Source organism: Coenobita brevimanus, chromosome 60 (genome assembly GCF_032717465.1).
Source record: "Coenobita brevimanus isolate Jiangsu-jjx chromosome 60, ASM3271746v2, whole genome shotgun sequence".
In the NCBI taxonomy this organism is placed as follows: Eukaryota; Metazoa; Arthropoda; class Malacostraca; order Decapoda; family Coenobitidae; genus Coenobita; species Coenobita brevimanus.
In genome coordinates, this window is record NC_137013.1 from 9732301 (window position 1) to 9758528 (window position 26228).

Consider the following 26228-nt stretch of genomic DNA (forward strand, 5'->3'; position numbering starts at 1 on the left):
CCTCCGCCTGCCGCTCCGCCTCCCCCTGCCTCCCTGCCCTCACATGCCTTTCTGCCCCCACCGACCTTTGTGCCTCCACCTGCCTTCCTATCCCAACCTGCCTTCCTGTCCCCACCTGCTTTTCTGGTCCACTGCCTTCCTGCTCTCACCTACCTTTCTGTCCCCTAATGCCTTTCTGCTCCCACCTGCCTTCCTCCTCCCTACCTGACTTTCAGCCCTCTCCGGCCTTTCTGCCTCCCTCCTGCCTTTTTGCCACCGCTATGCTTAACTGCTGCCCTCCTGCCATTCTACCGCCCACCTGTCTTTATGCCGCCCACTTGCCTTTCTGTCGTCCACCCTTTCTTACTCCCACCGTCCTGCCATTCTGCTCCTTCTAGCTTTACTACTCCTCTCTGCCTTTTTGCCGTCCACCTGTCTTTCTGCCTTCACCTGCCTTTCTGTCCTCACACCTGTCTGTCTACCCCCCTCACCAGTCTTTATGATTGCCTCACGCCTTTGTGGCTCCCCCCTGCCTTTATGCCCCACTTGCCTTTCTTCCTCCCTCCTGCCTTTCAACCACCCATATGCTTATCCGCCACCCATCTGCCCTTAAGTCATTCACCTTCCTTTCTGCATCCTCCTGCCTTTCTGCCACTGTGCTAGCTCTCTGCCTCCCAGCTGCCTTTCTTCCCCCTCCTGCCTTTCCGCCCCCTCCTGCTTTTCTGCCCGCTCCTGCCTTTCTGCCCCCACCGGCCTTTCTGCCTCCTCCGGCCTTTCCTCCCTCAGCTGCCTTTCTGCCCCACCTGCCTTTCTGCCCCCTCCTGTGTTCCTGATAGCTCTTGAATTCCCTCCCCCCCCCCCGCCTGCCAGTCTGCCCTCTCCTGCTTTTCTGACAGTTTTTGCCTTTCTCCACTCCCCCCTCCCCACTGCCTGGCGGGCTTTCTGCCCTCCACCTGCTATTCTACTTCCTCTCGTGTTGTTTCATTCTTCCTCCATCCCTTTCTTCCTCCCCAAGTGAGTTCTAGAGGAGCCGCTGTGGTCAGCTTTTGTGTGTGTGTGTGTGTGTGTGTGTGTGTGTGTGTGTGTGTGTGTGTGTGTGTGTGTGTGTGTGTGTGTGTGTGTGTGTGTGTGTGTGTCGTTGTATTGTGTGTGTTTATGTAGATTTCTCACAGCCTAAGAATATGACAAATGTCAGTGTGAACAGAGTAGTCGTGCACTGTCTTATTAACCCATCCTGTTTTGCTTTGATTTCTTGACGAGGCTTCACTCACTGAACCACACCAAAATCCTGCTTTATGGCTTTCCTGATTTCAGACTGCAGAGAGAGAGAGAGAGAGAGAGAGAGAGAGAGAGAGAGAGAGAGACAGACAGACAGACAGACAGAAGACAGACAGATTTTTTTTTTTTTTGTACTAGAGTCAGAATTTACAAACCCACTTCCTTCAGCACAATGATGGCATTTATACCTTGTTCTTGCCACCACTAGATTACTTTTAACATGTTTAGACCTTACGTCATTGTGTGTATATCCTTAGGTGAGAAAGTTCGGTATGAAAACATTCATATTACACATCAGATCTATAATTTTTTCACAGTGTTATATCCTCCCATGCTAATATCTAATATACTATAGCACTAACCGTGTGTGTGTGTGTGCGTGTGTGTGTGTGTGTGTGTGTGTGTGTGTGTGTGTGTGTGTGTGTGTGTGTGTGTGTGTGTGTGTGTGTGTGTGTGTGTGTGTGTGTGTGTGTAATTTGGGCAGCCGAAATTACACATTCAAATCGCAATGAAATTGGCATAAAAATCGCAAAGAAATCGCTGATGTAAAAAAAACTTGGTCCCATCACGATTGAAAAACTTTTACTATATTTAATAAGCGATCACATTTTGACCAAAAAACGCTGCTCCCGGAGCCCGGCATAGGATCTCCGTAGATTTTTTGCCCAGATGTAGAACAAAAATAAACTGTAGCAGTAGCCGTATGTCTGTGTGTGTACTTCGGACTTGCGTTCGGACAACTTGGGTTCCATTCCCGAAGCTGCAAATAACACGATCAATTGGTTAGCTGCAAAAAATCCAAGTGGCAACGTTACGCTAGAACAGCACATAAACGCTAGAGCCCTCCGCAGGAGCAAGTGCGAGGGGCCCGAAGGGTCAACGAGCACTCTTTCATTATTCTATTTCCAGACATTTATTCAGCTTGTAGAGACTTTCCGACCTACGCAGTCATAGATATTGCCTTCAGTAATCTTGCCGCTTGTAAGACCCATATCCCACGCTGCATAAAACAGTCTGGTGGCAGCAAGATTATATCATATCACTGTTGGCAGCAAGATTATATCATATCACTGTGGTGAAGGAGTTCATGGTTCTCTTGACTGTGATCTGCATATACGATGCTGTGTGTGTGTGTGTGTGTGTGTGTGTGTGTGTGTGTGTGTGTGTGTGTGTGTGTGTGTGTGTGTGTGTGCCTGTGTATTGTTCACGTCACGCGGTCAGATATATTTTGTGTTTATGTAGTCTCTTAATGAAGGCCAGTGTTGGTCAGTGTATTGTTATTCTCTCTCACGAATGTTAATTGATAAGAGATTAGGAGAGTTCGTGTGTGTGTGTGTGGTTTGCTGTGTTTGTGGATTTTTATGCCGAGCCACAGTATTGTCAGGAGAGTGATAATCATGATGTTGATAATAATAAAAATAATAATAATAATAATAATAATAATAGTAATAAAATAATAATAATCTATCTATCTATCTATCTATTGCCAGACGCCTCAATCCCGTATGGGGTAGCCACAAACAAATCGCCTCAAGTCGCCCTGTCCTCCGCCATTTCACTGCCCTGCTCCCAACTCACACACCCCTCTCTCATATACCTCTCCACCCCATCCCTCCATCTCATCCTCGGCCTCCCCCTCCCTCTTCCCCCCTCCACCTCACTCACATACACTCTCTTCGTCAGTCTTTCACCCTCCATCCTCTCCACATGGCCAAACCACCTCAGTGTGTTCCTCATAACGCTTCCTATCACATCCACATCCACACCACAACGCTTCTTTATATCCTCATTCGTCAGCCTGTCTCTCCATGTGACTCCACAGGCTCCTCTTAAATAACTCATTTCCACTGCTCTCACTCTTGACTTGTGTCCTTCCAACAATGTCCAAGCTTCACTACCGTACGTTAGAGTTGGTATCACAATACTGTCATGTAGTTACTTTTTCACTTCCATGCTCACTTCCCTGTTTCTTATCAGTGCTTTCAAAGAACCAGCAACCTTTCTTCCCTGCTGTACCCTTTCAAGCACTTCACCCTCCAAACCTCCATCCTTACTCATCACACTACCCAAGTACTTAAACGTACTCACATTTTCCAATTCCTCACCATCCAACCTCGCTGTACATTCACTAACTTCACCTCTCTCAAAGACCATCACTTTACTCTTCCCTACATTCACCTTTAGATTCCGTTTCTTACACACTCTCTCAAACTCATCCACCAAGCCTTGCAGCTCCCCTTCGTCTTCACTCAACAACACAGTATCATCTGCAAACAACAGTACAGGGAGTTTCTAAACACTATCCTCTCTCACCAGGGCCACTCTAACATCCACTACCCTACCTTGTACCTCTTTTATTACCCCATCCATGTACAGATTGAACAACCATGGAGACATGACACATCCCTGTTTCAACCCAACTTTCAAAGAGAAAAATTTACTTAGTTCACCATCCACACTCACTGCAGCCTTCGCACCATCGTACATACTCTTCACAGCATTCAACAACTTCCCATCTACTCCATATATTCTTAACACTTTCCACAATCCTTGTCTATCCACCCTGTCATATGCTTTCTCCAAATCCATGAAAGCCGCATACAACTTCTTTCCCTTCTCTAGAAACTTTTCCACTAAAGATCTAAGAATGAATATCTGATCTACACAACCTCTTCCCTTCCTAAATCCTCCCTGTTCTTCTCCAACTAATTTCTCTGTTCTTTCTCTAACTCTGTCTATAAGTATCCTACCATACACTTTTCCTATTATACTAAGACAAATGCCCCTATGATTACCACACACTTCTTTTTCCCCTTTTCCTTTGTACAAGGGAATAATTATACCTGACTTCCAATCCTCCGGGACTCTACCTTCCTCCCAGGCCAATCTGCAAATCTTCCACATCCATTCTACTACTATCTCTCCCCCATGCTTCAGCATTTCACCACACACTCCATCATCATAATAATAATAATAATTATTATAATAATAAAAATAATAATAATTATTATTACTATTATTGGTAGTGGTTGTGGTCATGTGACTGACAGTGATTGAATATTGGGTGCCGGGTTGAATGTGTTATTTTTGTTACTGTTGTTGTTGCCGTCGTTGTCGTCGTTGCTGTTGTTGTGCCGTCGACGACGTCGTCATCGTTGTTGTTGTTGTTGCTGTTGTTGTTGTGTGGTCTCTAGTTAGGATGGGTATAAATTTAATAAACTTCAGAAATCAAGTCACTTCAGAAGGGCTGTTAGATGTTTGAATGTTAGATGCGTGAATGTTAGATGTGTGAGTGTTTCACTGTGAGTGTAATTTTTGAATGAAGTGATTCGTAGATATGACTGTCGGCTACTGTCTGTGATCATTGTAGCTATGTAATAGTTTAAATTTATATGTAGGCTATTAATTTAGCCCTAAGACGAATGTAACTGAAGGCACAGTAATTAATTTAAGTATCAACAGTCTAGATCATGAGATACTGTTTATGCCTGATGCCCAGCGCTGGACATGGTACTCAGTAATTTTTTAACCATTGTGAATTATTTCCATAAGCGTTTTGGGTAAATACATAACCTCCTCCGTCAGAAATAGCATTCATCAATGAATGTAACTGATCAATTAGAGTAAAGATGGGCCATATGCCATGGGGAACTTAGACGCTGTGCTCCTCTTTGTAACTGAGACCTTTAATCCTGTGGAGGGTTATTCACCCACTATCCTGGGATATAAGGTCACTGAATCATCCATCATTCAGATTTCCAGGCACCTCCCCTAGGTGTTCCTCTAGTAATTCATTTTACCTACCAGCATACAAAACATGGATGGACACCTGAGTCAAGTGACGCAAGCTGCCATCACCAGGATTCGACCACTGGCGTTAAGAAGCCGGCAGCCTCGTAGTTAACAACATTAATTACTCGGCTACCTTGAAAATGGCAAGAATCCAGTAATATAGTAGACGTCCTCGTTCTGAAGGAATAGAAGCACAGCGTTTTCACATAGTAAAGTAAGTTTAACCTCTTCATCACGAGGGGTTTCCTAAAGTTGAATGAAAAGAACATATATCGTAAAAAAAAAAAAAAGATACACTGTTCACTTCACCTTGGCCTGAAATTGCCATCCTTCCACCTTGAGTATTGAGTTATAACATTATTAACACTACAATGATCCTAGTCAAAAGGAAGTGCTGTAGAAAGGATGTAGAGCCACAGTATTGTCTTTTTCTTCAGTGAGCTACGTGAAATAAGCTGCAAAAGGATGCAAATTTGGGCTAAGATGAACTGAATGAACCATTGTTACGGACATAAACACTGAGGTTGTTTCCAAGGTGTTCAGTGGTTTATGTGGCCCATGTTCTCGTCGGTTAAAAAGCTCTCAAACATCTTTTTCAAAGGCATTCATTTCGTTTATCACGAGCGAGCGAGGGAAGCAAACGAATGATGTCTACTCTCAGTTAGGTTTCGAAATGAGCGACCTGGCCCGACCTGGGCCGGCCCTACCCTAAGGTCACGCCAAGCAGAAGCTAATAGCTTCACTCCTAGGTCAAGTAGAGTTGAAATTCTTTCTGCATGTGATACATTCATCAAGCAATTTTGTCATCAACTAAAAACTCACCCATAAATGTGTAGGAACTCCTTGGAATCTTGAACTTTCCAAAGAAGTGGTCGTCTCTAATCGGTGAATATCTCAATTACGAAATCAAATGAAAAAAAATTTTCCATCGTAACACTGTTTTTTGGCATTAGCTCTAACAATATCGGAGTTTTCGCCTGTAATTTTATATAAAAAGGGATAGTGTAATAACATGGCGACGCTCACTCGTCACGCTCTCACAAAGAGCACTTAGCTGGTTACACCTTACTGTCCTGTTGTGTATTACACAAGTCCTTCTTGTATAGCTAAACTCTGCATATACTGTATAATCTGCAAAACGATATTAACCAGACTCACCAAAAATAAATTGCTAAGGAAGAGGTGCTAGGGAGGTTTCTAACCTAACAAGAATATTGGCCTCAGGGGTCATTCGCAAAATCAACAAAATGACTGCAACCAGAACAAAGCTAACGTCCTGCACAGCGGAAGGTCTGCCAAGAAATGAAGAAAAATCGTTTAACAGTATCTGGAACAAAAGTGGCAGATATCATGGTACTGAAAGGGATCTCCTTGGGTTGTATCTGTATGGATCACTTTTTTTTGTTTGTACTTTTCCCCATAGTAAGTCAATAGGTAACACTGCAGTTAAGATAGGCATGTAGGTAGGTAGGAAAGTAGTTAAGTAAGTTATGAGGTAGGTACAATATGTAAATAGGTGGGTACATACTTTATTTCTTTAGGTAGGTGAGAGTAGAAAGGTAGAAAAAAGTTTACAAGGTAGGTGAGAAACTAGTTGGTTGGTAGGTAGGCAGACTGGTAAGTTGGTAGGTAGGTAGATATTTAGGTAAGAAAGAAAAGTTTCTATGTATATATATAGTTTTATAAGTGTTTAAGTAGATATGTATTTAAGTAGTCGGCTAGGTAGGCAGGTTGGTAGAGAGGTAGATAATAAATAAGTAGCCAGCAAACATGACTGTGTTGGATCAGAATCGTACCGATGCTGGCTTGTGATGGCACGTGGTGTTGGAATTGTGCAGGCAAGCCAGACGACCAGAATCGTCCCAGTGCAAGTGCCGACAACCTTTTGCACATAGATCCAGATTCGGTTCTCTTCTGGCCCAACATCATGTCTGTATCAGAAGCCAGTAATCAAATCTGAATCGGGTGTAAGTAATCAGACCAATTTACAAGTAAGTGTGTCTGCATAGCTCGAAATTAACAGATCTTGATATTTACTTTTTCTTCCTTTGAGGGAATAACATTGTAAACTTTTACCCTTAAAAAAAAAAAAAAAAAAAAAAAAAAAAATCTGGATTCGAACCTTTCTCCTCTGAAAGTCTACAGTACAGTCTAAACATCCGACAGCTGATTTAGTGAGTGGAGTCTCTCTTACCCAAGGTACACACAGCAAAAAAACTATCGTTACAGGGGGGTCCGATGTGTTTCATACTGAACAACCTGGCTGTCTCGCTAGGGTTGGTAAGCCTGACAGTGGGTGAGTTGCCAAATAGGACGAGGTAGAAATATGCATGGGAGAAGCAATGGATATAGCTTATAATAAATATGCAACAAACACACGCAGGGATACCAATGGAGGAGGCTGTTATCAAAAACCTTCATTCGTGTGTCATTTTATATCGCGCAGAAGGTGTAACGATAGTTTTTTTTGTTGTGTGTACATACATCTATGAATACACACTATGTTGCCAGCTCAGTATCTCCGTCTGTCCCGAATTACTATCAAATGATGGAATGTCTGAAATGAGAGAAATTGAATCATAAGCCAGGTGTGGGACTCGAACCCGTGCCTCCACCACATCAGATATGTGCATGTTACCACTGAGCCACGGACGACCTTCCTAATCGGTAGTGCAACTCTGACCATTTTGTAGACCCAGGTGTATATATTTTGTGCTTATGCCAATGCCCCTTTAACATTACAATTATGATCTAGTAACCTGAAAAAAAGTTCAGTTCCACAAAAACATTACGAAAAATAAGACTCTCGTTTTATAACCAGATAGTTGTCAGTGGAAAACCCCCGTCCGTCGAAATTTCTATATTATATAAAATATATTTAAATTATCCACTATATGACAATGATCTGGGATGGATGATGTGTATTTATATCACTCAGTTGTTAGCTGCTTGATTGGCGTGATCAGCAATACATAGATTGGGCCAACATATTATTACCATTCTTGACCCAGTTCTCGAAGTTATATATCCGTCCAATACATGTTTTACACCAATAGGCCTATTACAATATATATATATATATATATATATATATATATATATATATATATATATATATATATATATATATATATATATATATATATATATATATATATATATATTATTAACATCATCATCATCATCGTCATCAGGACCTCCTTTCCCACCCAAGGGCAGGGTGAGGAGTAGCAATGTCCAGACAGCCCAAAATTTGCCCAATTCAATGGGCCACGCTTCCATTCATTCATCATTCAAGCCCCCGGAATCCCGGCTCTATCGGATACGCCAAAAACATTCACCACATTCTGTAGCTTCACATATCGTATCCATCTATCTATCTATCTATCTATATCTATATCTATCTATCTATCTATCTATATATATATATATATATATATATATATATATATATATATATATATATATATTAATGCGAGGAAGAAGGAACCAAAGGCCATGAGTCCGCAATAACAGTTCCCTCCAAGAGAAAAACAAAATACAAGAGAGGGCCAAATTCAAGATCCGATCATTCCGAGATGCCTGGACGTTTGAAAGACTGAAGATCATAGGCAGCAGGAAATACAGACAGAGGGAGACAGTTCCAGAGTTGACCTGTTGCATAAATGAAGGACTGGGAGTAACGGTTAACTCTTGCATTAGAGAGTTGGACAGAAAAGGGATGAGAGTTTGCTGCTAGACGGGTGCTACGTGCCCGTCGTAGAGGTGGAGGAATGCATGCAGACAGTTCAGAGGAGCAGTGACCATTATAGTAGCGATAGAAAAGAGATAAAGATGCAACAGTGCGGTGAAGAGACAGAGGTTGAAGGGAGTCAGTAAGAGGAGGAGAGTTAATGAGACGAAAAGCATTTGACTCCATCCTATTGAGAAGAGCTCTATGTGGGGAGCCTCCCCACACATGAGAGGTGTACTCCACACAGGGGCGAATAAAACCCCTGTATAGAGTCAACAATTGTGAAGGGTAAAGAAAGAACGGAGTCAGCTTAGCACACCTAATCCCCTGGAAGCAGATTTTACAAGAGATGTAATATGATCTTTCCAAGACAAGTCCCGAGTAAATAAAACCTCAAGCATGTTCAAGGATGATGCAGGATTAAGCTGAGTATTATTAAATATTAATGGGTATACCTGTGGAAGATTCTGTGGGGTCGATAGGTGTAAGAACTGAGTCTTAGATGCATTAAAAACAAGATTATTTTTACCCCAGTCAGAGATACGAGCCAAGTCAGATATTAGGTGTGCCATAGCCTCATCCCTTGTTTATTGAAGTAACTGCTGAGATGGGCGTTGCGGGAACCGAATGGAAAGGTGAAGGGTCGAGTCATCAGCATATGAGTGAATAGGATTAGGTGTACAGCTTAGAAGGTCATTGATGAATTAAAGGAAGAGTGTTGGTGATAGGACAGAGCCTTGAGGAACACCACCGTTGATAGACCTAGGAGAAGAACGATGGCCGTCTACAACAGCGGCAATAGAATGACCAGAAAGGAAGCTAGTGATGAAGGCACAGATAGAAGGATAGAAACCTTAAGAGGGCAGTTTAGAAAATTAAAGATTTATGCTAGACTCGATCGAAAGCCTTTGAGATGTCAAGTGCAATGGCAAAGCTTTCACCAAAGTCCCGAAAGGAGGGTGAGCAGGAGTCTGAAAGGTAGGTGAGAAGATCACCAGTGGAGCGTCCCTGATGGAACCCATACTGACGATCAGAAAGAAGGTTGTGATAGGAGAGATGCCTTAAAATTTTTCTATTTAGAATTGACTTGAAAACTTTTGAAATACAGGACGTTAAAGCAATTGGACGATAGTTGGAGGGTTGGGAGTGGTCACCCTTCTTTGGGACTGACTTAATGAGAGCAAACTTCCAGCAAGAAGGAAAGGTACAAATTGATAGACAGAGGCGAAAGAGTTTGCCTATGCAGGGTGTAAGCACAGAAGCACAGTTCTTGAGATCAACAGGAGGGACTCCATCAGGCCAATATTGTTAGTATTGAGGCCTGTGATGGCAGAAAATACATCAGCTGAAGAAATTTTAATGTCAACCATGAGGAAGTCAGAGGGGAGACGTGATGAATGAACAGCACCAGAATCGTCAAAGGAGGAATTGGAGGAGAAAGTCTGTGCGAAGAGATCTTCTTTATCAGTAGAAGAAATAGCTACAGAACCATCAGAGTAGAAAAGAGGAGGGAAGGATGATGAGGTAAAGTTGTTAGAAAGGTTTTTGGCAAGGTGCCAGAAAGAGCAGGAAGAATTCGAGTTGGAAAGTTGAGAGCATTTAGTACAGATGAAATTATTTTTAGCAAAGCGAAGAACAGACTTAGCACGATTCCGGGCAGAAACATAAAGATGATTTGATTCAGGGGTGGGTCTCTGGTGCCTTTTGTAGGCCCTCTCCTTCTTGTGGACAGCATTAGAACATGCATGATAAAGATATGAGAAAGTAATGTATGCTTCCATGCCTGATAGAATAACCTTCGTAATGCGCAAGGCACACTCAGACGGCTCCCGGCCAGGGAAGCAATAATCATTCCAGGGAAAATCAAAGAAGTACTGCCTGAGGGCCTCCATATCCGCGGCTCCAAAATGCCACAGACAACGTTTCCCTGGAGGGTCCACAGGCCGTACCGGAGTGATAGGATAGGTTAAGGTGATAAGGTTGTTATCGGAGGAGCTCAACGGAGAGAATAGATTAACAGTGTAAGCAGAAGGATTAGTTGTAAGGAAGAGGTCATGTATGTTGGAGCTCTCTCCAAGGTGGTCTGGGATACGGGCAGCGTGCTGTACAAGCTGCTCTGGGTCATTAAGGATAGAAAAGATGTAGACTTGTTCACCAGATGGATCAGTGAAAGGAGAGGAGAGCAAAAGGTGGTGGTGAACATTGAAATCTCCTAAAATGGAGATTCAGAGAAAGGAGAAATGGATAGAATGTGTTCCATAGTAGAAGTAAGATGGTTGAAGAACTTTTGATAGTAGAATTAGGGGATAAGTGTATATATATATATATATATATATATATATATATATATATAGAGAGAGAGAGAGAGAGAGAGAGAGAGAGAGAGAGAGAGAGATATACATAGATATATATTGCCAGACGCCTCAATCCCGTTTGGGGTGGCCACAAACAAATCGCCTCCAAGTCGCCCTGTCCCCCGCCATTTCAATGCCCTGATCCCAACTCACACCCCCCTCTCTCATATACCTCTCCACCCCATCCCTCCATCTCATCCTCGGCCTCCGCCTCCCTCTTCCCCCCTCCACCTCACTCACGTACACTCTCTTCATCAGTCTTTCACCCTCCATCCTCTCCACATGGCCAAACCACCTCAGTGTGTTCCTCATAACGCTTCCTATCACATCCACATCCACACCACAAGGCTCCTTTATATCCTCATTCGTCAGCCTGTCTCTCCACGTGACTCCACAGGCTCCTCTTAAATAACTCATTTCCACTGCTCTCACTCTTGACTTGTGTCCTTCCAACAATGTCCAAGCTTCACTTCCGTACGTTAGAGTTGGTATCACAATACTGTCATGTAGTAACTTTTTCAATTCCATGCTCACTTCCCTGTTTCTTATCACTGCTTTCAAAGAACCAGCAAACTTTCTTCTCTGCTGTACCCTTTCAAGCACTTCACCCTCCAAACCTCCATCCTTACTCATCACACTACCCAAATACTTCAACGTACTCAGATTTTCCAATTCCCCACCATCCAACCTCGCTGTACATTCACTAACTTCACCTCTTTCAAAGACCATCACTTTACTCTTCCCTACATTCACGTTTAGGTTACGTTTCTTACACACTCTCCCAAACTCATCCACCAAGCCTTGCAGCTCCCCTTCGTCTTCACTCAACAACACAGTATCATCTGCAAACAACAATACAGGGAGTTTCCAAACACTATCCTCTCTCACCAGGGCCACTCCAACATCCACTACCCTACCTTGTACCTCTTTTATTACGCCATCCATGTACAGATTGAAGAACCATGGAGACATGACACATCCCTGTTTCAAACCAAGTTTCAAAGAGAAAAATGCACTTAGTTCACCATCCAAACGCACTGCAGCCTTCGCACCATCGTACATACTCTTCACAGCATTCAACAACTTCCCATCTACTCCATATATTCTTAACACTTTCCACAATCCTTGTCTATCCACCCTGTCATATGCTTTCTCCAAATCCATGAAAGCCGCATACAACTGCTTTCCCTTCTCTAGAAACTTTTCCACTAAAGATATACGAATGAATATCTGATTTACACAACCTCTTCCCTTCCTAAGCCTCCCTGTTCTTCTCCAACTAATTTCTCTGTTCTTTCTCTAACTCTGTCTATAAGTATCCTACCATACACTTTTCCTATTATACTAAGAAGACAAATGCCCCTATGATTACCACACACTTCTTTTTCCCCTTTTCCATTGTACAAGGGAATAATTATACCTAACTTCCAATCCTCCGGGACTCTACCTTCCTCCCAGGCCAATCTGCACATCTTCCACATCCATTCTACTACTATCTCTCCCCCATGCCTCAGCATTTCACCACACACTCTATCAATTCCTGGGGCTTTCCCAGATTTAACTTTCTTCATTGCTTCCACAACTTCTATACTACTGATTTCTTCCTGTCTTCTCACCTCCCTCCTTCTCCCAGCCATTCCCCAGCCACTTATACTCGCAATACTTCCATCCACTACGTTCAACAATTCCTTAAAGTGTTCTCTCCATCTGCTCACTTTTTCTCCCTTCTCCACTGGTAATCTACCATTTTTATCTTTCACTCCCCTGCTAACTTCACTTCCACCCTGTCTTACTCTTTTCACTTCTCTCCAGAACATTTTCTTATAGTCCCTCCACTTTACACTCAAATTCCTTCCAAATTCCTCATCCACTCTCTTCTTACTCTCTCTCACTAATCTTTTCACCTCTCTCTTTCTTTCTACATATAACTCTCTCTTCAGCCTCTCAACGTGTTCCACGCCCCTATTTCTCATCCACTCATTGTATACTTTCTTCTTTTGTGCCACAGCCTGTTTCACCTCTTCAGTCCACCACGCTGTTCCTTGCACCCCCCTCCGTCTTCTCTTCCTTCCGCACACCACATCACATGCTGCACATATTTCTTCTGTAAATATCTTACACACACCTTCCACGTCTCCCATCTGCTCCAATTCATATTTGCCCAATCGTTCCTTCACTTCTCTCTTATACTCTGCCTTTTTCTCATCCTCTTGTAACCTTTCCTCTCTACTTGCAACTACTCCTTCCTCTCGTCTTTCCCTTCTTCTATTCCTCCATCTTACTTGCATCCTAATTCTGGCTACCACCAAGTAGTGGTCAGAAAGTCCACTCCCCCAACCTCTATACACTCTTGCATCCTTTACACACACACACACACACACACACACACACACACACATATATATATATATATATATATATATATATATATATATATATATATATACCCCCCTGGGGGTAGGTGGGTTTCAAGAATACTCCCTCAGTATCCCTGCTTGTTGTACGAGGCAACTAAAAGGTTGGTGGTGGGTTCGTGCCCCACCCCGTAAAAAGAACTAACTAAAACAAGCGAATAAAGCACCTCGGACCAGGACGGACCATACGTTAATGACTAAGGAACGGACAAAGGACATTCTGAGGGTGGGAACATGGAATGTGAGAGGAGTGAATGATGAAGTGAAAGAGAGAGAGAGATTGTTCAGGTGCTTGAGGATGCAAAAGTGGATATATGTGGATTGACTGAAACTAAATGGGAAGGTGAAAGGGTGAGAGAATGGGAATATGGTTTAGGTATATGTGTGGGAGTTAATGAGAATGAGAGGGCAAGAGAGGGAGTATGTCTGATGATAAGCAAGAAGTGGAAGGAGAATATAAGAGAGTATGGAACGGTGGGTGCAAGGATTGTATGGGTGAGGATGAAAGTAGGTATACAAGTGTGGGCGATTGTATGTGTGTATGCTCCGACAGAGGACCGAGTGGCAAGAGTGAAAGATGAGTTTTGGGCGAGAGTAGAAGCATGTACATATGGACAAATTTGAAAGGAGTGAGAGAGTGCTTTTGATTGGAGACATGAATGGGATAGTTGGGAATGTACGAGTGGATGGGGTGGTTGGTCAGTGGGGTGTGCCAGCTGAAGTAGATGGGAATGGTAGTGCTTTGGTGGACATCTGTGCTGGTAAGGGGTTAGCAAAAGCCAACACCTACTTTCGGCATAACATGATCCACCGGAATACATGGAGAGTAATGAGGAGGATGGATGGTGAACTTGTTGAGCAAAAGGCAATGATAGACTACATGTGTGTGGATGAGCGAATGAGAAGACAAGCGTTGGATGCACGATTGTGGAGAGGGTGGGGGAATGGAGTCTCGGACCATCACTTACTGATGGCCAAGGTAAAGCTGCAAAGAAAATGGTTGAGGAGACGAAGGGGAAGACAAGAGGAAACAGCTCCTGTGAGAAGAGTAGAGAATTTGCAAGATAGTGAGAAAATGGCAGAGTATAAGAGTATAGTGGAAGAAAGATTGGGAAGGTATGAGCTAGAGCAGATGGAATGGGTGGAAGACGTATGTGAGATATTCATGGAAGAGATAGGAGCAGCGTGTGAGGTGGTTTGTGGAGTGAGAAGGAGATGCAAGGGTGTGCAAGGGACAGCATGGTGGAATGATGAGGTGAAACGAGCTGTGGAACAAAAGAAGAAGGCATATAGTGAATGGTTAGCAAGTAGAGGTACAGGAGAAGATGAGAGAGAGAGAGAAGAGAGAGGTATATGTAAGCAGTAGAAGGGAGGTGAAGAGACTGGTGAAGGAGAGTAAAAAGAAAGTGGATGAAGTGTTTGGGAGGAATCTGAGTGTGAAATGGAGGGAGAGTAAGAAAATGTTTTGGAAGGAGGTAAAGAAAGTAAGGCAGTGTGAAAGGGAAAATAGTAGGGGAGTGAAAGATTGCTGGTGGAGAAGAGAGAGAAACTGAGGAGATGGAAGGAGCACTTTGAGGATTTATTGAATGTAGAGAGTGAGAGCAGTGCGAGTTTAAGTGGTTGGGGAATGACTGGGAGAAGAAGAGATGAGAGGAGGGAGGAAGAGATCAGTAGGGTGGAAGTAGTGGAAGCAATGAAGAAGATCATGTTGGGAAAGGCCCCAGGAATTGCTGGACTGTGTGGTGAAATGCTGAGGTATGGGGGTGAGATTGTTGTGGAGTGGATATGGAAGTTGTGTAGATTGGCTTGGGAATAGGGAAGGGTTCCAGAGGACTGGAAATCAGGTATAATTGTTTCTTTATACAATGGAAAAGGTGAGAGAGAAGTATGTGGTAACCATAGGGGTATTTGCCTTCTTAGTGTGACTGGTAAAATATATGGTAGAATACTCACTGATAGGGTTTGGCATATGACAGAGGAGCTAGTTGGAGAAGAACAAGGGGGATTTCGGAAGGGAAAAGGGTGTGTAGATCAGATATTTGTTCAAAGATGTTTAGTGGAGAAGTATCTAGAGAAGGGAAAGAAAGTGTATGCTGCCTTCATGGACATGGAGAAAGGTTATGACAGAATAGATAGACAAGGTATGTGGAAAGAATTATGAATATATGGAGTGGAGGGGAAATTGTTGAGTGCTGTGAAGAGTATGTACGAAGGAACTAGGGCTACGGTGCAAGTAGATGGTGAGTTGAGTGAGTTCTTTGATCTCATTGTGGGACTGAAACAGGGTTGAGGGATGTCTCCATGGCTGTTTAATATATACATGAATGGGGTTGAAAAGGAGGTGCAAGGTAGGGCAGTGGATGTGGGGGTGGCTGTAATGCATGAGGGTGACAATTGGAGAGTGTTGCTGTTTGCTGATGATACAGTATTGTTGAATGAAACTGAATGGGAGCTGCAAGGTTTGGTGAATGAATTTGGCACAGTGTTTAGGAGGAAGATGAAAGTTAATGTAAACAAAGGTAAAGTTATGGTGTTTGAGAGGAATGAAGTCACAGAGTGTGCAGTGAGGTTGGATGGTGAGGATATGGAGAATGTGAGTGCATTCAAGTACTTGGGTAGTGTGATGAGTAAGGATGGAATGGGGGATGAAGTGCGTGAAAGGGTACAGCAGGGAAGAAATTTGTTGGTTCACTGAATCAGTGATGAGAAATAGGGAAGTTAGTATGGAAGCTAAGAAGTCACTCCATGAGAGTATTGTGATCCCTACCCTGACGTATGGAAGCGAGGCATGGACCTTGCAAGAGGGGAACAAGTCAAGAGTGAGAGCAGTGGAAATGAGTTACTTGAGAGGAGCATGTGGAGTGACATGGATTGACAGGTTGACGAATGAAGAAGTGAAGGAACGTTGTGGGGTGGATGTGGATGTGGTTGAGAAGATTAGGAGAAATACACTGAGGTGGTTTGGACATGTGCTGTAGAGAGAATGAAGAATGAAAGACTGACTAAGAGGGTGTATGTAGGTGAGGTGGAGGGAGGGAAAGGGAGGGGTAGACCGAGGATGAGGTGGAGGGATGGAGTTGAGAGGTATATGAGGGAGGTGTGAGTGAGCTGAGGGGAGGGTAGTCAAATGGTGGGTGACAGAGCGACTTGGAGGCGTTTTGTCTCCGGCCACCCTTTGCGGGATTAGGGCGTCGGGCTACAGATAGATAGAATATATATATATATATATATATATATATATATATATATATATATATATATATATATATATATATATATATATATATATATATAGGGACCCCCTCCTCTGTTTTTCAGTTCCTAAAAAGAGACAGGCCAGAGAAAGCGATGAGGGATTGAGTTATCCCCGTACCCTGAACACTGGGTCTATGAATGTGCGTGGATGTAGTACGATTGAGGCTAAAAGGAAGGAGATTGGGAGAATGTTTGTGAGAAGAAAGTTGGATGTGTTAGCTTTGAGTGAAACGAAGATGAAAGGGAAGGGGGAATCTATGTTTGGAAGTGTGAATGGAAGATTGTCAGGTGTTGATAGAGGAAGGGCAAGAGAAGGTGTGGCCTTGTTAGTGAGTCCGGAAGTACAGCAGTGTGTGATTGAATGGAAGGAGGTGTCATCGAGACTGCTGTGGGTGAAAGTGAAATTTCAACGTGAGTTGTGGGTGTTTGTGAGTGCATATGGGCCTGGTAGTGAAAGGGATGAAGAAGAGAGGGAGTCTTTCTGGAATGATGTTGACGAGTGTCTGCAGAGTTTTGGAGCGAATGTGAATGTAGTAATGATGGGAGATCTGAATGCCAGAGTGGGAAATGTAGCAGTTGAAGGTGTAGTTGGTATGCATGGTGTGCCTGGAAGAAATGAAAATGGGGAACGAATGATAGGGATGTGTGTTGAGCGAGAGATGGTGATTGGAAATACTCTGTTCGAGAAGAAAGATATTTATAAGTATACATGGATGAGACAGGAGGGTGGAATGGTTGTGGATAAAGCATTGATGTGGTTGTGTCTCGGAATGTAATAGGAAGTGTTGGATGTGAGAGTTCTGAGAGGGGAGGGTGGAGGTATGTCTGACCACTACCTTGTAGAAGGAAAGTTAAGAGTAGGTAAGAGATGGGTGAGAGCTAAGAGGGTTATGTGTGGCAGGGAGGTTTTGAAAGTGAGTGAGTTGGGTAAATGAAAGAAAAAATGATAGAGTATCAGGAGAAATTGAAAGATGAGTGGAATGCATTGAAAGATCAGGAAAATGGCAGTATTGAGGAGGAATGGCAGATGTTTAAGAGTGCTGTGGTGGGGCATGCAGAAGAGGTGTGTGGTGTGAGACGTGTGGGTGGTGGTGTAAGAAAGGGAAGTGAATGGTGGTGCGAGGAAGTAAGTATGGCTGTGGCTGAGAAGAGACGTGCATATGAAGTGTGGTTGCAGAGGAAGGATGAGGTGTCATATGAGAGGTATAAGGAAAAGAAGAATAGGGCGAGAAGGGCTATGCATGGTGCTAAAGTGGCAGCAGATGAAAGGTGGGGTAGGTGACTAACTGAGAATTTTCAACAGAATGAGAAAATGTTCTGGAAGGAGGTGAAAAAGGTGCGAAAGGGAGAGTCTGCGAAGGAAGAACGAGTAAAATCAGAGGATGGAAGGATGTTAATTGAAATGGATGCAGTAAGGAAGAGATGGGCAAGTATTTTGAAAGATTGTTAAATGTAGAGGAGGAAAGGATGGCTGAGATTGTGGCGGATGGAAGGGTTCAATGAATAAATGTGTTTGGAGAGTTGATTGATTCTTTGATCACGAAGGAGGAAGTGGAGAAGGCAGTAAAGGAGATGAAAACAGGGAAAGCTGCAGGTATGGATGGGTGTGCTGTGGAATGCCTGAAAGGTGGTGGAGTGACTATTGCTGACTGGTTAGTAAAATTGTTGAATGTGTGCTTTGTGAAAAGTATGGTGCCAATTGACTGGGCAAGTGCTTGTGTGGTCCCATTGTATAAAGGTAAGGGTGATAAGTATGAATGTACTAGCTTTAGGGGTATAAGTCTGTTGAGTGTTGTAGGTAAGGTGTATGGTAGTGTGTTAATTATGAGAGTTAGAGAGGGTACAGAGGGAGTGATCGGTGATGAGCAGTGTGGCTTTAGGAGAGGGGGGGGATGCGTGGATCAGGTGTTCGCTGTGAGACAAGTGTGTGAAAAGTATTTAGTGAAAGGCAAGGATGTGTTTTGGGCATTCATGGATTTAGAGAAAGCATATGATAGAATTGATAGGGATGCTTTGTGGACTGTTTTAAGATTGTATGGACTTGATGGTAGGTTACTAAAAGGGGTGAAAAGTTTATATGTAAATAGTAGAGCGTGAAAGTTGGGTTGAAACAGGCATGTGTCATGTCTCCATGGTTGTTCAATCTGTACATGGATGGGGTAATAAAAGAGGTACAAGGTAGGGTAGTGGATGTTGGAGTGGCCCTGGTGAGAGAGGATAGTATTTGGAAACTCCCTGTACTGTTGTTTGCAGATGATACTGTGTTGTTGAGTGAAGACGAAGGGGAGCTGCAAGGCTTGGTGGATGAGTTTGGGAGAGTGTGTAAGAAACTGAATCTAAAGGTGAATGTAGGGAAGAGTAAAGTGATGGTCTTTGAGAGAGGTGAAGTCAATGAATGTACAGCGAGGTTGGATGGTGAAGAATTGGAAAATGTGAGTACGTTTAAGTACTTGGCTAGTGTGATGAGTAAGGATGGAGGTTTGCAGGGTGAAGTGCTTGAAAGGGTACAGCAGGGAAGAAAGGTTGCTGGTTCTTTGAAAGCAGTGATAAGAAACAGGGAAGTGAGCATGGAAGTGAAAAAGCTACTACATGACAGTATTGTGATACCAACTCTAACGTACGGAAGTGAAGCTTGGACGTTGTTGGAAGGACACAAGTCAAGAGTGAGAGCAGTGGAAATGAGTTATTTAAGAGGAACCTGTGGAGTCACATGGAGAGACAGGCTGACGAATGAGGATATAAAGGAACGTTGTGGTGTGGATGTGAATGTGATAGGAAGCGTTATGAGGAACACACTGAGGTGGTTTGGCCATGCGGAGAGGATGGAGGGTGACAGACTGACAAAGAGAGTGTATGTGAGTGAGGTGGAGGGGGAAAGAGGGAGGAGGAGGCCGAGGATGAGATGGAGGGATGGGGTGGAGAGGTATATGAGAGAGGGGGGTGTGAGTTGGGAGCAGGGCAGTGAAATGGCGGGGGACAGGACGACTTGGAGGCGATTTGTTTGTGGCCACCCCAAACGGGATTGAGGCATCTGGCAATAGAAAAAATAGATAGTGTAAGAGTGGGTAATGCTGTCAGTGATTGGTTTCCCGTGAGAGTGGGGCTGCGACAGGGATGTGTGATGTCGCATTGGTTGTTTCACCTGCGCCATCCCGGCAACGTGAATTAACGTCTGCACATGATGTGCACTCATGTCCCGGCGAAGTGAATTAACGCGGCAACATTGCAAGGTCCCTAATTTACACAATTTTCAATTTTCGCGAGTGATTTCGCGAGTGATTTTTGGCACGTATACACGGGACACCTTCCTCTATTCCTCTACAAGATGCCAAGCAGGGACAATGCCTTACACCGCATAACCTATCCCCCCCCCCTGCATGCCATTGTCTCGGCAATTCACCTGTTACCAGTGACCTGGCCAATAAAGACATTCAGGGCCAGAGTGATTCCCCAATCGATGACAATGTGGAGGACAAACTTTACATAGCATTAGAGGAAGAAACAGTCAGAAATGATGATCAGGTAATGTGGGAAAATAAAGGTCATGAATGGTGATGAGTTAGAGAGTGAAACAATGCTTATAATGCCTATATTACTGTTTGAAAACCAATATACTCTTGTACTACATATAAATTCGTACCAAGTAAATAAATAAATACTGTTTATGAGTGGATAAAATAGTTACCCTCCCATAGAACTCGTTTTCTTTGGTGCCAGCCTGTTAGAAAACCCAATCAGGTAAGGATGTACTCGTACCTAAATTGAGCATTTCAAACCTCAAGTGAGCGATTTCTCTATGAATTTTCGATGTTTCTCACCAAAAGCGGATGTTTGAGCCCCCCCAAAAAAAAAAAGGTCCAAAAATGTCGGGACTGGGGCATACCACTGCCCAGAAACCGTCGGGATGGGGCGGGTTAATATTTAGATGGATGGTGTTGTAAGGTAGGTGAATGCAAGAGTTTTAGGTGGAGGTCTGAGTCTGGTGAATGTTGATGGTGAAGAGTGGAATGAAGAGTGGAATCTGAAGCAGCCGCTGTGTGCAGATGATACTGCACTGGTGGCTGATTTAGAGGAGAGATTGAGACAGTTGGTAGAGGAGTTTGGAAGGATGAAATAAGGAAATTGAAAGTAAATGAGAATAAGAGTAAAGTGATGAAGTATACGAGGATGGTAGATGGTAGGGGGATGAATATAGTTTTGAATGGTGAGTTGCTTGAGGAGGTTGAATATAGTTTTGAATGGTGAGTTGCTTGAGGAGGTAGAGTGTTTTAAATATTTAGGGTCACATGTTGCTGTGGATGGAAGAATAGATGCAGAAGTGAAGTTTAGAATTAATGAAGTATGTAAGGTCCGGGGAGGAATGAAAAAAGTGTTTAGATGTCGTTCACTTAGAATGGATGTAAAGAGAAGGCTGTATGAGAGTGTTGTGGTACCGACTGCGTTGTATGGGGCTGAAACATGGAATATGGGTGTAGCAGAGAGGAAAAGTTTGAATGTAATGGAGATGAGGTGTCTGAGGAGTATGTGTGGAGTGTCGCGTATGGATCGAGTGCAGAATGATGAAGTGCGAAGGAGAACTGGAGCTATTCGGGAGATGGCTGGTAGAGTTGAGCAGAGGGTGTTGCGATGATTTGGGCATATGGAGGGACTGGATAATGAGCGATTGGTGAAAAAGTAACTAGGTCTGATGTGAGAGGTGTAAGGCTGAGAGGGAGACCACGAATAGGATGGATGGACAGTGTGAAGAGAGCGCTGGATGCGAGAGGGATGTCTGTTGAGCAAGGAAGAGTGGCTGTGCGTGACAGAAATAAATGGAGAGAAATTGTGAATGAATAAATGATGACGCAGCCCTGAGGGGATATTCTCCCTCATTTGGTCTGATCAGCTAGTCAGGTCAGGTGTGGATAAGGGGATGGGTCTATTATGATGTGGCAGGGGTAAACCAGCTCTGCTGTCGGGCCCTGCTGCAGATGTCACTGATTGCATTGCGCAGTTGACCCTTGTGCGGTGTGTTGCGGTGAGGATCTGTTCCTTCTCCCCTTTGGGGCTAAGATGCGAATGAATGTGTTTGAATGGATGAGTAATGGGGAGTGTGTCATCCTGTCTCGGCTACCTCCCTTTCCTTGGGGGAAGCAGCCTAGGTATATAGATAGATAGATAGATATACGTAGTGCTGCTCTCGGGTGTCTGCCCTTTCCTCACCTCCATCCTTTTTCCTTCCATCAGCTTCTGTCTTTCTTCACTTCAGTCTTTCCTCGTCCTTCTGCCTACGGGTGACTTTACACTCCCTCTTCTGTCTTTCTTTCCTTCATTATTTCCACTTCCTTCTGCCTGTGGGTGACTCTACACTGAGTGACAAGCCAAATGGTTTCCTGTACACCAGGAAACCATCTACTATGATGGGTGGTAACCATATAACCAAAATTTGGCGCCTGGTGGTTTAGTGGGTAATTATTGTGCTCTAATCGGATTGATCCGGTGAAGGTTTATATCCATGGGGTGATTGGGGTTTATTGCTCACGTAATGCCAGTCAGGGATGAGTAAGACTGGTCACTCTCACCTTAAATGTCAGGACCAACTGCCCAGCCCCGAGCTTCCACGCTCCTCATGGGGCAACAACGTAGGACTAGATAATTAATGGATATTTATATATATATATATATATATATATATATATATATATATATATATATATATATATATATATATATATATATATATATATATATATATATATATATATATATATATATATATATATATATATATATATATATATATATATATATATATATATATATATATATATATATATATATATACATATATATATTATATATTATAACAGAGCAGAGGAAGGAAAAACAAATGAATTAAAAAAAAAAAATCCATGCACCAAATTACTGGTGTCCTCTGTTCATAAAATATCTCTAACAGTTAGACTTGAACAGCAGTAGGTTGAAGATTGGAGGGAAACAACTCTGGGGAAGTGAGTTCCAGAGAGATGCAGTTCGGGGAATGAAAGAATTCTGATAGGCAGAAGTTCTGCAGTACGGCTGAGTGACATTCCAGTTATGAGCACTGCCAGTTGCCCGTGTAGCACGAGGGAAGGCATGGAGACGTGGCACAATGGACGCAACTTCGTCTGAGCATTAGCTATAGAAATATCTGTAAAATAACGCAAGGGAGGCAACATTCCTTCTTACTTGTAGGGGAGGCAGTTTATTAGTAATAGCAGGGATATTAATAGTTCTAACTGCCCTGTTCTGAATTTTGTCTAGTTGTTTTAATGCAACCTCTCCACATCCATTCCACAAAGGTGAGCAGTATTCAAGGTGAGAGCACACATGACTTATAAATAATAACTAACTGCTCATCAGTGAAGAAGTTACGGACTCTGTACAATAATCCAAGTTTCTTTGAGGCGGTTTTAGCAAGTGGTCTGACATGAGAGGTCAAGCTGAGGGCATTGTTAAGCGAGACGCCGAAAATTTCAATACTTTTGGAAATAGGAATATTTGTAGCATAGAAGGTGATATACGATACTGACAATACCTGTCTGTTAGTGTATATATTTAGTTTTACTAGCTTTAAATGAGACAAGGTTATTTTGTCCCCATTCACTGATCGTGGATAATTCTTGATATAAAGAGATGCCTGTACTGAGCTGAGCATTAGAGATATCAGACTTTGTAAATGGGTGTTTGAATGTGAATGAACTATGAACTGTTGAGTCATCTGCATATGAATGGATGGGATTCTGGGTGACAGACAAGAGATCATTGATATGAACGAGGAACAGGGTTGGTTCCAGAACTGATCCCTGCGGCACGCCGGCGTTAATTGAGTGGAAAGTGGAATATACATCATTTATTTTTACTCTTATTTTTCTGTTGCTGAGATATGAGGAAGTCAAAGGAACAAAAGAGTTTAGTCCATAGCAAGGGAGTTTGGACAACAGGGGACGGTGCCACACTCTGTCGAAAGCTTTAGAAATATCCAGGGCTACTGCGTGAGTTTCTCCATGTAGGTCAACTGATTGGTGGATGGTGTGAGTCAGGAGATTGAGTATGTCAATGGTAGATCTTTCTTGGCGAAAACCATATTGTCTTTCACTAATTAAGTTGTTGGATTCGAGATGTTTAACTATGTGCTTATTAATTACAGTTTCCAAAACCTTACCAAGAGAAGATGTGACTGCTATTGGTCTGTAATCAGAGGGGTCAGAGGAACTTCCTTTCTTTGGAATTGGGTGGATATTGGCTTCTTTCCATTAATTACGGAATGAAGAAGTACGTATGCATAGTCTGAATAATTCAGCAGGAACAGAGGGAAGTTCTGGGGAACACTTTTTCAAAACAATTGGCGGAATTCCATCTGGACCTGGAGCTTTGTTGGTAGGTAAAATATCTAGGATGGATTTCACTTACCTTGTCTGTGTTTTAAGTGGAACAATTTCGGGAGAGTCAAGTTCTAGTGCTGGGACGTTCTGGCTGGCTTGCACTAAGGTAGAATTTCTGGCAAATATATATATATATATATATATATATATATATATATATATATATATATATATATATATATATATATATATATATATATATATATATATATAACCATTACTGCCAGGACGCGGTCCAATGTATGGTTGCCGTTTCACCCCAGTGTTGGGAAAAAAAAAAAGAATTATTTATATATCGTCCCAACACAAGTTATGCATCAATTGGCCCGATATAAACAGAATATTATGGCCAGGAATCGGTCCAGTGCATGGTTGCCGTTTTCCCTTAGTTCCGTTATATGCCAGTGCTGGCCCGTCATTTCAGTGTTTGCTGGGTACGTGTTGATTCATGTAAATATGTTCTGCTGTATCAGACCTATTCATAACCATTACAGAACCATCTGTTAGCCAGCATTGGTTATGTATTAGACCATTAAAGGCAAAACTGCATATCCCGATTTCTTCTATTTTTACAAGTTGAGAGACCATCTTTGAATTACCTTGAACTGAGCTGAACATCATTCATGTCTTTGTTGAATAGTGATATTCAGCACAGTACAAGGTGATTTAAAGGTGGTTTTGCAGCTTGGAAAAGGTGTGATATAAGTCTGTTGGCGTCTTGTGACTCTCAATCATCTGCAGTTTATAATTTTTGGTTCTTTGTTAAAGCATGACTGGTATATAATTTCACACATAATTCTACTGGACAGACTGCCAGACTTGTATAGGAGCCAAATAGTTTGAAATAATAATAATAAAAAAAAAACACACACACACCCAGGTTTAGGATACGAAGAGTACAAATTTGACAAAATCAATATTTACTTTTCCACAGTAATAACGAAGCATCTATTGAACTACTAAGAAAACACGGAGTTTTGCTAAGCCAAATTTAGTGTAAAGAGTGTAATTTGCACTACAAATATCGGGAAGATAGACATCAGTGGTACTGCGGGCGGTGGAAGAAAAGTCGGAAAAATAAGGGGAAAATCCAGTGCACATTTACTGTATCGGATAATAATAATAATAATAATAATAATAATAATAAATAACCAATTGTTATTCAGAAAAGTTATAATACAATGCATAATTTTCTAATTTTGAAGTAAAAATAGATTTTAGAAGATGTTCGATTAACTAACCATTATTTGTTTCTGTGTCCTCTATCCAAAATTAAAGTAACTTAAAAACTGTAAAATTTATATACAGGCAAACAATAAACAAACAGCCGGAAATGGCGTGAATAGGGTTTGACTATACAGTATAGACCCAATTCAGGTATATGCTAGCATCGGCAACAGTAATCTATTTCAATTCTGGTTTGCCAGAATTGGAATGGAATACAGTAGTATTTTGTGTATTAAGTCAGTGCAGGTCAAATGCTATTTGCCACAACCCGGTGGTACCGATACTAATCCGGAATGAGCCGATATTGGCCCAATAACCCCATGTTATCTGGGTAGGTAGATATAGGTGGTAGGTAGAAAGACGTGTGTGTGAGGGGGTGTACTTATATCTTTTTTATTCATATCTTTTACTTCTCCTCACCCGTGAAAAGAATTACGTACGAAATATTGGGCCCAGTATTCAATTGATAAAGATATAAGTGTTATCTTTGGGCTCTTTATTTTTCCCCCTTTGAATTACTCTTTGTTCTTATCTACATGGATCAGATAGCCTCTTGTCATCGGTATTTTTATTATCTGGTATCCCAATTACTCTGCGTTATTAGAGCAATTCAGTTAATCTTTGGATTTTGTAGGCGACACTTACACAACGAACTGGTTTTTTCAACATGAGCGTTTTTGCTCTAATTTTTCTTGGAGGGGGGCCTCCCACCATCCACCTTCTAGTAGCTTCCCTGAGTGACAAACAACATAGTTTCTTGTAATCAATGAACCATTTTTTTAAGCAAAGTGGT